The sequence below is a fragment of the Anser cygnoides genome, chromosome 3, assembly GCF_040182565.1.
Source record: "Anser cygnoides isolate HZ-2024a breed goose chromosome 3, Taihu_goose_T2T_genome, whole genome shotgun sequence".
NCBI lineage: Eukaryota > Metazoa > Chordata > Aves > Anseriformes > Anatidae > Anser > Anser cygnoides.
The window spans coordinates 50,263,209-50,275,344 of record NC_089875.1 but is presented as its reverse complement, the minus strand read 5'-3'; positions in this window follow the sequence as shown (position 1 = coordinate 50,275,344).

Sequence of the window (12,136 nt, the reverse complement as noted above, 5' to 3'; positions counted from 1 at the left end):
CATTCTCAGCTGAAATTTGGGTCAGCCAAAACTCAATTAATTACAGCAACAAGTGCATAAAGCATCCTGGATGTGCACTTTACTCCCTTTCCTGATTCTGCCTGGTGTAGTTTCACAGTGGAGGAAGACTGATACAATTACTGGGTCCAATGCCAATTCTGCTGGCAGAAGGTTGTGTCTCCACTTTTAAGATACGTTGATGTTCCTTCTCTTGGAAAACGTCCAGCGACACTTAGGCGTTCTCTTGTATTGCCAGTAAGCTACTGAGTAGCTGCAGATATTTCATGGCATCCAGAAGATTTTGTTACTGATATCTGAGCTGCCCTTGAATATCATAGCAAGACTCTCTCCTGTGTACAGTGACACCAGTCTTAGGGGAACTGAGTAGTTTTCCCTAACTAACATTGCGTTAACCCTTCCTCACGTGCTGGTTCCTCAGTGACCACTTTGGAAAGCAGTTTCTGTGAAGAATAGCTGTTTGGTTCAGCTTTGCTACCCAGCCAAGGGCACAGCTCAGCCTGGTGGGCTCCATCCTTCTGGACTTCTCTGTCTGCAGGGGGTTCAGTCAGCAGCTCAGCAGGGCTCAGTGTGCCCGTCAGCATCTGTGCTGGTGGGACAAGGGCTGAGGGGATGGAGCAGGGCATGCCCTGGCTACGGCACTTTCCCTCAGTAAACCCTCAGTGGTACATCCCACCAACATAATGGCATGTCACTCTCGTCGCCTGAGCATACCCGAGTCTGTCTGTCTGATCAATTTAAGGTGTTTTGCAGACAGACTTTTTCAGTTTTGAGGGGATTGGAGCAGGGAGCAAGCAAGCATGCAATTCTGCTGCTGGAGACGAGTGCATGCAAACAGTGGCAGCGTGATAGCTCGCCAGGGTGACATCTGTACACCAAGAACTTAAATGGGACTGTATACGGGCTCTAGCATTGTCCCACATCCACACTTCCTAATCTTTACCAGTCTCCATGACTGCTTTGCCTGATTGCCATTGGCACAGTCCTCACGACACTCAGGTGTGTTTGGAGCAGTGGCACTGGCTGCAGGCTGTCGCAGGTGGGCAGAAGAGAAGAGATCACTCTGGCTGGGGATGGTGCAATACAGATGTAAGCCACACCGTGCCACACACCTCCAGCAAGAAAAAATGGCCCTGCCCATTTTATTTATTAGCGCGGGTGCAGCACAACATCAATCGATGCACAACGTGTAACGGCAGCCAGAGGAGCAGGGTGAACAAAGCCCGAGCTGCTCTGCTAGCAAAGGCTATCTGAGTCTCCAGTGGAAGAACCACGTTGCCCTGCAGTGGCAGGTCCATGAAACAAACCATCAGCTGTGACAGCTTTACTGTGTATAATCAGTAATCTCTTCAGTTTACGGCAGTGAAACATTACCATGCCTGCTTTACAATCAGCCTTCCAAAAGATGTGTTAAGTGTTCCTGTACTCTGACCTTCCTGAGCTTTAGCAGTATGCTCGCAGGGCTGGGTGAAATGGGAATGAAGCAAAGGCTAAAATTCTGCTCTAAAATATTATGGATGCAAATGCAAGGCAAGTCTAATTCATCCATAATAATAATGCATACTGATAATTACAGGATATATAAATAACACTTTGCTACCAAACAATAGCCATGACTTTCAAAGATCTGAAAGCATCTTCTTAGTCCTGAAGGCCAAGAAACTGAGGCAGAGAGATATAACAGGCTAGCTCTTCTGAGAGCTTAGTTTTCAGGTCTTTGAGGCTAAAATGATTTACTAGAGGTGAGCTAGAGGTTTCCACTGAGGTGCCTCCTAAGGTGTTCTCCTGAAAGTCTTCTTGCATGAGTAATATTGCTGTGCTGAATTCCTTCTCGTGAGTCACTCTTTCATTCACATCAGGTAGTAACGATTTTGGTGTGCATTTTGCTGTATGTGTAGGCCTTATCGCAACTCTCTTTCCTGTGAGTATAGCAAGGACGTAAGCATTTAACAGTGAGCTATAGGCATGGTGCTGCGTGCCAGAATCACAGGCTGCCATGGACCCAAGGAGGAAATACCATGTTCACAGGAAAGCTGTGGAGTCACTGCAAGCCTCCAAACAAGTGGCGAGCTGTACTCCCGCTGGGGTTCATGGCCTGAGCACTTGGGTGCAGGTACGTGAGGCAGGGAGAGCCAGTCCGAGCTGTTGGTGTGAAGGTCCCCATCACTCCCCATCCCCTGTCCATGCCCAGTTCTGGCACTCGCTGGCCCTGTGCTCCATGAGTGGAGCCAACTCGCAAACTAGGCCAAGACTGATCCTTGTAGCTGTCCTTGCAGTTTTGCCCTACAGTATTTGGTCACAGGGGCTCAGCAAAGGGCTGAGGAGGTGCAGAGTCAGTGCAAGGGAAGGGTCAGGACTGCATGGCTGGCAGCTGCAGGGAGAGGGAAGCTGGGACCAGGAGGGGAGAAGCAGGATGTCCTCCTTGTGGTGAGATAGCTTCAGCTTTCAGCAGGGCTTCACCTCAGCTAACTTCAGCCATGCAAATGCTGAGCATCTGGTCTGAGCTAGTTGTCCATGCCTGTTGCCCAGGATGCTCCAGGTATCTCCAGATACGTATATCCAGGTGTCTGGCAGGAGGCTCAGTGGTGGCTGACAGCAGAGGTCAGCACCCAGAGCTGTCACTAGCAGTTGGAGCACCAAGCAGCATGAATTTAACCCAGATGAGGTGCTGACACATGCAGGCATGTCTGGCAAACGAACCAGGGCATGAAGTGCTGAGCTCACGGTGGGGCTGCACTGTTACGCTGACTGTGGGCATCCAGGCAGCACCTGCTCTGGTCTGACTCCTGCTGGGAGAAAGATGCATGTCAAAAATGGTTAAGCAAGTTTGGGCTGCCCTGAAGTCTGTAGTCCACCAGTGCCTGGCATGATGGGATCTCGACTTTTCAGACCCAGCAGTGGGAGCTACATATCTAAAAGCTAGGAGCTGGCTATAGAGGGAGCCTACACACTTTGTTTTAGGCTGCGTAAGTTATTAGAAGCAACACGTGTTTGTACTTGGTATTTATTTGCACCATGAGAACGTAGTTTATAACTTAGAGAAACAAAGTGTACCTTACAGTTGGCTCACGTACTAATAACATATTTTTCTTAGATGATAATCACACTATATCTGGCAAACTCCTCTAGCTTTGGATTATTTGCCTTTAGATCCAAAAGTCACAGTTTGAGCTCATTTCCTCATTGAACACTAATTACCACCTAGTATTGTGCAACCTGGGAGTAGCTCTGCCAGTGACAAAGACAACTCAGCGCCCAGTACTCACTCTTTGGCGTCTGCTGCAGCATGGAACATGATGCGTTGCTGGAGTTTGCTCTCTGCACATAGCACTTCTGCAGGGGCATGGCTTTTACCAGGGCCGGGAGCGCTCCTGAGGTACTCTGCCACCAGCACTAGGGTGCACGGGCCACCCGTGGCTGGGTGGAGGGATGCTTGTGCTGCCTGTGGAGAGGGAAGCAGCCCTAGGGCATTGCGAACCCATGCCATGGGGTCCTGTTGCTTTGCCCTGAGTCACCAAGGAGATGGCAAGGTCACCCTGCAATGTGCTTGGGGTGTGTGTAGCCGCTCTTATCAAGTGGGGCAGTGATAACGGGTTACTGAGGGGAGCAAAGGAGCCCAGACAGTGCTGCAACTACTGGTACGGAGTCTGGAGGGAGTGCTTGGCACTGGAGGAAAAACACATGGTTGTTCTTTAGATGGTGATTGTTTTTTTTTTTTCTTCTCACAACTACCTGCCTATCTAGTCACACAATTTCTACACATGCCTGGAGCATGGGCTGTCTGCACTGTTGTCCTCCAAGACCAATTGGTCCTCTTTAGAGACCCTAACTCACCTCTCTGCCCTGCCTCAATCACTGGCTACTCCTGCAGCCCTTGTCCTGAGCATCCAGCTGAAATCCCTTGGGATCTTCAAGGCAGCAGTATACAGGAGTGCTGGGCTGTCTCGGGCCCTAACAGAGAAAAAAGTGGTATAGCACTATGAGACCTGATATTCTGAATTTCTGAATTTCTGACAGCCCTGCTCCTGGCATATCACAGAGCAGCTGCTAAGGTGGCTGAAAGACTGTATTGAAAGACTTTCCAGCTTTTTTTTTTTCTCCAGACTTTTTTTTTTTTTTTTTTTTGTGGATGCAAAAGCAGTTCAAATACATTCTGCTAGTTTGAATGATTGGGGAAGTAAATATCAGATGCACACAGCTGTGATGTAGCTTGCCAGTGTTTGTTTACAAACACAGATGCTATTAGCCCTGGTATTTGTCCCCGTAAAAGGGCTTTCTGCAAAGTAGCAGATGAAGCTATTGCTTCTGTTCAAACTGCTTGTAAAACCCGCCTTTTTGGAGCTGAGAAAAGGCACATTTATAGGTGAGGTTCAGTGCTCGACTCTGGTCTGCTGCCTCTAGCACGGTATGGGTGCAAGTGAGTTGCTGCCCCTGTAGAAGGGGCTATCTAACCCTGCCTCTCATGGTAGGTGCTCTTCTGGACCTTCTTCTCTTCTTGAGACACTGAGAGCTCCCGCTCTTTAATTTTATTTACATATCTTAGCTTGTGTTGTAAGTTTTTGGGGTTTGATATCCCGTAGTTTGGCTTCACGAACATTTGGACATCCATCTGCACTTCTGGGAGATAATAAAACACACCGACGACACAGGGCCAGCTGCAACTACTAATGAGATAAGGTAAGTGCAATCCCACTGGGTCTGCAAGAATAAAGAAAGCTGCCAAGGAATGATGGCCGGTAACTTAACTCCAGAAGGGACAACAGTCACGGGGCTGGATCCATCACGAATGCAGACAGCCCTTCCTCACTTTATCCCCAGACTCCTGTAACTGCAGTGAGACTTTGCTAGGCTGAAGACGCTGGTCAGAGAACTCGGGGTTGTCCAGGCTGAAGGGCAAGGAAACTTGCTACGAGGCAGCATTGAAGGGAAATATACTGTCTGGAATAGGGCTTAGGAAATCGCAACCAATTTTGGGGGGTTTTGTACAAGTGAACCGTAAATCCACAGCAGGGCCACTCCGGGGCTGGAGTGGGTCTGCTCTCAGGCTAGGAGGACCTGGGCAGCTGAAGGCAGGGGAGCTCCCAATGGAGCAGCCTCTTGGGGGCCTGGACCTGAGGTGCCGAATCAAGCACATTAGCTGAGTGACTGCGGAAGCTTGGCCTCCAAGTCAAATAAAGATAAAAACAAGGACAAAGTGCAGGAAGCGTTCACAAAAGGAGCCACAGATTCAAGTATGGCAACAACGGTGTGTCACTGCGAGTGCATGGGAGCAGTGTGTGCACAGGGAGGATCTTGTGTTACCGAGCTGGTGGCGGACAAACAGCCGCCCCTGGCCAGCAGGCACTGACATCCGAACACCACCTCCCTCTGGGCCCATGGTGACTTTCCCAGGTGGAGGTGGTAAAACCAGCAGCACAGGCGGTTTTACAGAGCACAAACTGCTCTGCAAAAAGGTATTTCGGACTGAGTGACCTTGTAAAATGTGTGCCCTGACAGCCCTATTGGGCAAGCCATCCATCCGTTACAAGAGGTTCCCATTGACTTTCTCAATTATTGGGCTATTCCCATGGGGATTAAACACAAAAGTAGGTGGACTGTGAGTGTACCAGGAAATTAGGAGTCTGAACTCAATGTTATCTCCATGAGTCCATAAGACTGGCAGTGGGTGGCCAAGGCAGTGAATCATGCTGTGGGGGGCATCCAGGTCACTGACTGTTCACAATGATATATGTGATGAAGACTGTGTTACTACATCCTTCATGGGGTGTGGGACGAGTGGTGGGTGGGTGGGTGGGGAGGCAGCCTATAGCTACATTGCAGCGATGTCGATATGTAACTACAGCTGTTCCTTGGTGGCAGCAGCAGATGCCACGATCTCAACTTTTCTTCCCGATCTCAGGGCATGTATGCCTCCACTGTGGCCTGCAGCAGAATTGAGCGCACCGGTAACACCAGCGCTGGTTCCCAGGTCACACAGCACACTGTGCTGACCTGAATTGCCTCTGGGTAAACGCATGCCTTTGTTGAATTAGCGCACATGATGTAGGGTCTGTGCCAACTTTCTGCTTTTACACGGGTCTCAATGCCAGCCCCAGGATGACGGCATAACATGAGGGACATCAGCCAGAAGGTCTCTTCAATACTTTCTGGGAGAACCATTATCAGCTAAGCAAGCTCATGCCCGCTCAATGTTTGGCATCATTTTTATCCAGTGATAGGAGCCTTACAACCATACTTATGAGAGCCTCCAGGTCTGCCATTGCTCCCAGCAGTGCATAAATACTCAACAGACACATCTGCTGTCTGGGATATATGTGGCTTAAGTTCATGAGAAACATTGTTTTCTTGAACTCTACAGACATAAGAGGAATAGCAGATAGAAATACATCTATCAAGGACCAGGCAAAGTAGGAGACAGCATCTTCTTCAGTGAGTTTGGGCAGGGTAGATGCAGCTGGGTATGCAAACCTCAGCACAGAGCTGTACCTGGTTCAAAACAAATCTGACAGCTACCAAGCAGGGAAAAAATACATTGCAGGCTCCTAAACTTTGATCTTATCAAGAACTTACTGTAACAGTTGTATGTGCTCTTAGATAACTGCAGGAGGCAAGTGTTCAGAGAAACGCTTTTAAGTCAGATGATAGCACACAAGAACTTTGTTTAAACTTCTGCCTTGCTGTGGTTATCTTGGGGTTTCCAGGCACAGTGAACTCTATGAAAAAATAATCTTAAAAAAAATGCATCTAGAGCTGCTAAATAAAACTGTTGGATAGCAAGCGAGAAGCTGAAGAATGTCTGGAAAGGCCATAGGTGACTAAAAAGCTAAATGAGCTCCATGGAAATGAGCTAAGTTTCCCAAGCAGGCACTGGGGGTGGCCAGTGATATGGGCTGAGTGAGTGCAGGGAAAAACCATCTCCCTGTGGACATTTGAGGTGGTAATACCATTACTTCTGCATTAGCCGTCACAGGTGCTGTTTTTCAGCACTGACAACCCCCCCGGGAGCGAGAGCCACCTGTGAAGCAGCAGCTCCCCTCTCTCCCAGCACCCTGGCTGCCCCTGGGAGCCACCTGTGCCACCTTGCCAGGGCCTGGCCTGGCCACCACCGGCTGCCACCGACAGCCACCAGTGTGGTGCCACCGAACCTCACCAAGCCTCAGCCAAAGGTGTGCACACCTCAGTGTTTTCCCCCTGGGTCAGCGACTCCTTCAGGCTGCTGCTGTCCTGCTGACGATGAGGAGGAGCACATGCAGGAGCACTGACAGCCCTTGTGCTCAACTGGCGCAGGCACGATCCAGGTGGTGCCAGCAGCTGTGCTGATGTGTATGTGGAAATCATGTGGTAACACTGTTGTTTTCATTTATCAAACAAAACTGAACTAAGCCCCTTCTGCTTTTCTTCAGCTATCATTTTGCTAAAAATGCTGTATGAACTAATCATCTAAATTGCATTTAAATAAAGTTCAAGTTTGGGCGAGGCTCCTAAATCTGAGTTTGAAGGATCTGGCTGTTAGTCCAGTAACTGCTTGCTCGCCGAGGCGGTCCAGCCCTGCCTCCTCATCTCAGTGCAGAGGAGCAGATGGGCAGGACTGGAAGTACTGGCTGCCCCCCAGGCCTCAGGGTGGGCCTGTCCCCAGGGAAGGCCACGTGCCCTGATGGCACTGCCCCAGGGTTTCCATCACCTCGCAGGGGTCCTTCCCTGCTTCCCTATTCCACTGCAACTGGCCAGCGTGGAGCTGGGCTGGAGCTGTGGTCCCAACCCTTGCCCATGGCTGTTGGTGTCCCTTCACCATTTGGTAGCCCCAGCATCTGCCATCTGCATTATTTTGTCTGGTCCATCTTCCAAAGTTGTAGGTGTTAGATTTTCCATCCTGTCACTGCAGGACTTTTTCATAGGAAAATGGATGGGAATGCTGCAGCTTTTCAGAAATACTCAGCTTGAACTGCCCTTTGTTTCAGCTCATCTGCTTGCTCAGTTTTTCAGGACCTCAGACCAATGTAAAAAGTTCCTTTTCCGCCTTGATTTTTAATGTTTGTTGAATCAGCCTTGCTTTGGGTCTCCACACCATTCATTTACATCTTTGTATTTTTTCTTCAGTATGCTCAGAAACATTTACTAGGGAAAGGAAAATAAAATAAATCATGTGTAATGAATATACTGACATTTAAAAGCAAATAAGTATTAAAACAACAGAAAGTACAGAGTAATTGGAATACGCTGTGGTAGGTCCACACATCTAAAGATGCCCATTTTGAGTAGCACACGAGGTGCTGGATCATTAACAGTGAGGGTGTATGCCCAGCTAAACAGCCTGATGGAAGTGGCTTGGTCCCTCTTCCTATTAATAAAGCATGCTCATCAAGCAAGGGGTGAGAACCCAGCTGTAAAGAATTCTTTCTGGTTAGTATTGTGCAGTTAGGACAAAGGACACTGTGTTACAGGAGAGATAAACTACAAAAACAAAGTCAACTATAAATAGATTGTTACCACTAAGAGCTTCCAAAAACAACTACATGGAGATTAGAGGAAGGTGTTGAAGAATTACTTGTTCCCATCTATCCTTCCAGGATGATTCCAACTTTTGCTGATGGAGCGCGTTGAGTCCCTGCTGCTGCTCTGAACTTACCCTGCTCAGGCAGCCTTTTGTATTTTCTGCAGGGCTGTATCTTGGGTCTTTCTCAGTGGTGGCTTTTAAAAAAAAAAAAATAAAAGATATCTCAAAAAAGGCAGAAACAAAGACTGAGGTTTTGTTTGTTTTGTTTGTTTTTGCTGTGTTTGTTTTCGCCTTTTGTTTTGTTTTGTTTGGTTTGTTAGTTTTCATAAGTATGAGATGTATATTAATTCTCCTGTGTTGATTTTGATCAGCTAGATATTCAGGCTCGTTGGGTATTTTGAAGCTCAGTTACTCTCTATACTGGGTCATGCTTCTTCTACATAAAGCTGTCCATAAGATGATCAGTGGTGATCTCTAGGGAAGTACTCTATTACCTTCCCTGAAATGTACGACTGTCAGCTTTCTCGTTACACTCACCAGCTGAGTGGTTTTCAAAGATCCTAAGTGTTCTCGGAAAGAGAGATTATGCAATAGAAAGATCACCAAAAAAAAGGCTCATTGGCAATTTTTGATAAAACTGCAAACTGAGAAATGGTACAGAACTATATTAAAAATACTAATGCTAGAAACTTTGCAAGGGTTTTTGTGCTTTTCGTGTGTGTGTGAAGTCACACTTCACAAACAGCTAGAGAAGCAGGCAGCTATTGAGTGGCAGCCCTGGAAATCCAAATTACACTGACATCATCCTTGATGTAATGTAAATATCTAACCTTTATTGTCACAAAACTGGGCTGGAAACTTTCACGCACAGCCTTTTTCTTAGTATTGAGAAATACTTGCTTCCAAACTGGATGGAAACAGAATCAGAGGGGAGGGGTGTGCAACAGTAAAAAAAAAAAAGCAAAAACGATGTAATTTCCCCATCTTTCTAGGCAGGAGATGAGGCAGGGGTAGCTGAGAGAGAAGAAAAGCTTGTGATTGACAGCTGTCTGATAACAGGAGGATACTTTTTTTTTTTTTAAGCAGGACTTTACACCCATCTCTGGAGAAGCCCTTGTACATTCCATTGTGTAAAATAGCCTTTGTTAAACTCGGGCTGTCTTGTGACTGAAATGCTCGGTTATTCAAAGTCATTGTCAAGGGTCCTGACAAATGTCCTGTGGGATCGTGGCATATTTATCTGGACAGGAAGGTAGCGCAGCCTCTCTGCGTATCTCCAGAGCGACCGGGTGAAGTGGAAAAGGACAAGGGAAGCCACTTACTGACTGTAAAAATGCGTGTGCAGGAATCCCTTTTCCTCTGGCTGTCCTTCCTTCCGCTGGTCACGGAGAAGCTGTGACGCTTTTTGTTCCCTCACAGAAGTAGGATTAAAGCCAGTGGGATATAGGTTCACCCTATCCATGGGCACCTGGGTGCCCAGCGCCTGATCTTCTCCGGCAGGCGAAGAGGAACAGCGTGCAGCCGCTCTGGCATGCCTTGTGCAGCAGGGAGGGAGCCCTTGCCACTGCCAGCAGCAGGGATGAGATCCCCTAGAGTTTTGGTACCTAAATCCCTTGACCTCCCACCCTCTGCACCAGGGTGGCAAGAGGAAAATCTACGGGTGTAGGAGTGAGTGCTGGCTGGGGGGTAGAGGATGGCTTCCTCCCCTGCTGTAATTTCGGTCCATATGTGCTCAAAGTGACAGAAATACAGGCTGTCTCAGTTGTGGTCACTGCTGCTTTCTCTCTCTCTTCCCCCCCTCCTGTGTGTTCCTCATCGCTTCTGTTTTGCTTTTCCCTTTACGCTTTGTTTTTTTCTTTCTTGTTTGGGCTTTCCCTTTTCTCCCAGTGTCCCCATTTTTCTCTGCTGTTTCAGCTGCTGTCCTAGTGATGAGTACAGATCCCCCTGGTTGTTGTACTCTACAGTTCCTAGAACTACATTTATTTATATTTGTTCTTGGAACCAAGATGGTAAAAATAGACTAAAGGCCATGGAAATAGTGAGGGAGGGGAGTATAGTGCGTTGTGTGCTGCTTTCATGGATTGCCAAAAGGTGGAAACCCCGTTGTTTGGAACTGACTTTTCCCATGTCTCACAGTTAGTCTGAAGATAGCTAAGTTGATCCTGGAGGCCTGGGAAAGGACATACTCCACTGAATAGATTTGCACCTCTTGGAAAGAAAAAGGAAATCTTGAAGGGAAAGAAAGGGGAGATAAAATAAGAAGATGGAAGTTTTGCACTTCAGCACGGAATAAGAATGCTTTCTGTACAGAACAGCCAGACCCATGGGATGCAGCTAGTTCTCAGAGCTGGAGGTGAACCGAGTGGACAAGAACAAAAAATGGCCCTGCCATCTTCTGCTTTGAACCAAGCTTTGCCAGTAAGATCTTCTCAACATACCTTGAGCTACTACTGCCCGGTTTGTTGCGGTGGTCTCTGCTGTGGGGTCACCAGGGAGAGGAGGCTCAGACAATCCCGAAATGCAGGGTTGTGGTCCAGTAGAAAGGCAGCCCCTTCTCCTGGCATGGAGGGCTGAAGAAAGACTGGTGTAGGCAGTCTCCTGGCCCTAGGATGAAGTGACACGGACTGGTTTTCACCCCTGCTGCTTAGGACTGTCTAGCCTGTAGCAAACTTGTCTGCGAGACAAAAATTTGGTGCAAAATGAAGCAGCATCAAGCAGTCACATAACATGAAGGGTAGTAGACAACTGCAGAGTCTTGCTCCCAGGCCTTCTTTTACTTAGCAAGAGGCATATGTCCGTAGGACATCTAAACTTAGGTCGTGCTTTTCTGTGTAATTTTATCATGGAAATGATGCTATAATCTCGGGTGGTGTCTGCAAATTGATTGATGTCACTGCCTCACTGCTTATGTTGTCCAAAAGAAGAACATTGAGGTTTTTAATTGTTTCTCTGAAGTACTGGTAACAATTATCCATGGTGTTGCACTAAAACTGGAACTTTCCAGGGTTTGATTGGGGTAGCTCTCCAGGCTAGTATAAACAGTAGTCTAGTGCCATGAGTAGCCAGGGAGCGTATGTGTCTTCTCCTTTAGACTACGCAGTTTTCATTCTGTTTTTGAAATAGGTGTGACATTTAGGGGTCTGAAAACAGCTCCAAAGATGTTTGTGTTTGTAATCTAGTTGTTCTTCTATATCTCTTTCTCCTTTGCTCCCCTTTCATGGCTCCTTCTGCTTCTACTCTTTCCCTGGCTTGCTGCCTTTCCACTCTTCCCCTTCCCTCTTTCTGTTCACTTCTCTTCATCTATTTTTACTGCTTCTGTCTTCTTCACCAGTCAACATCTTCCTTAGCTATTTATTCCCTTGCTTATCTCCCAGTATCAAAGAGCATAAGTTTTTACTGTACGCGTAGGATAAAATGCTTAGAATTACGGTTTGACCCCAAGATCTGTCCTCAAAAGCATTTTTTCAAGAGGCTACAGTTGCAGGCTTTGTATACAAACCCACCATCTTTCAGTTCTCAGATGTGTTCATCTCTCGCAGCACGCAAAGTTCAGCTTCCAGGAAAGCCTCAGCAAAAATGGGAATTGCTTGCTGTAGAGTAACAGTAATACATAATCTCATGCAC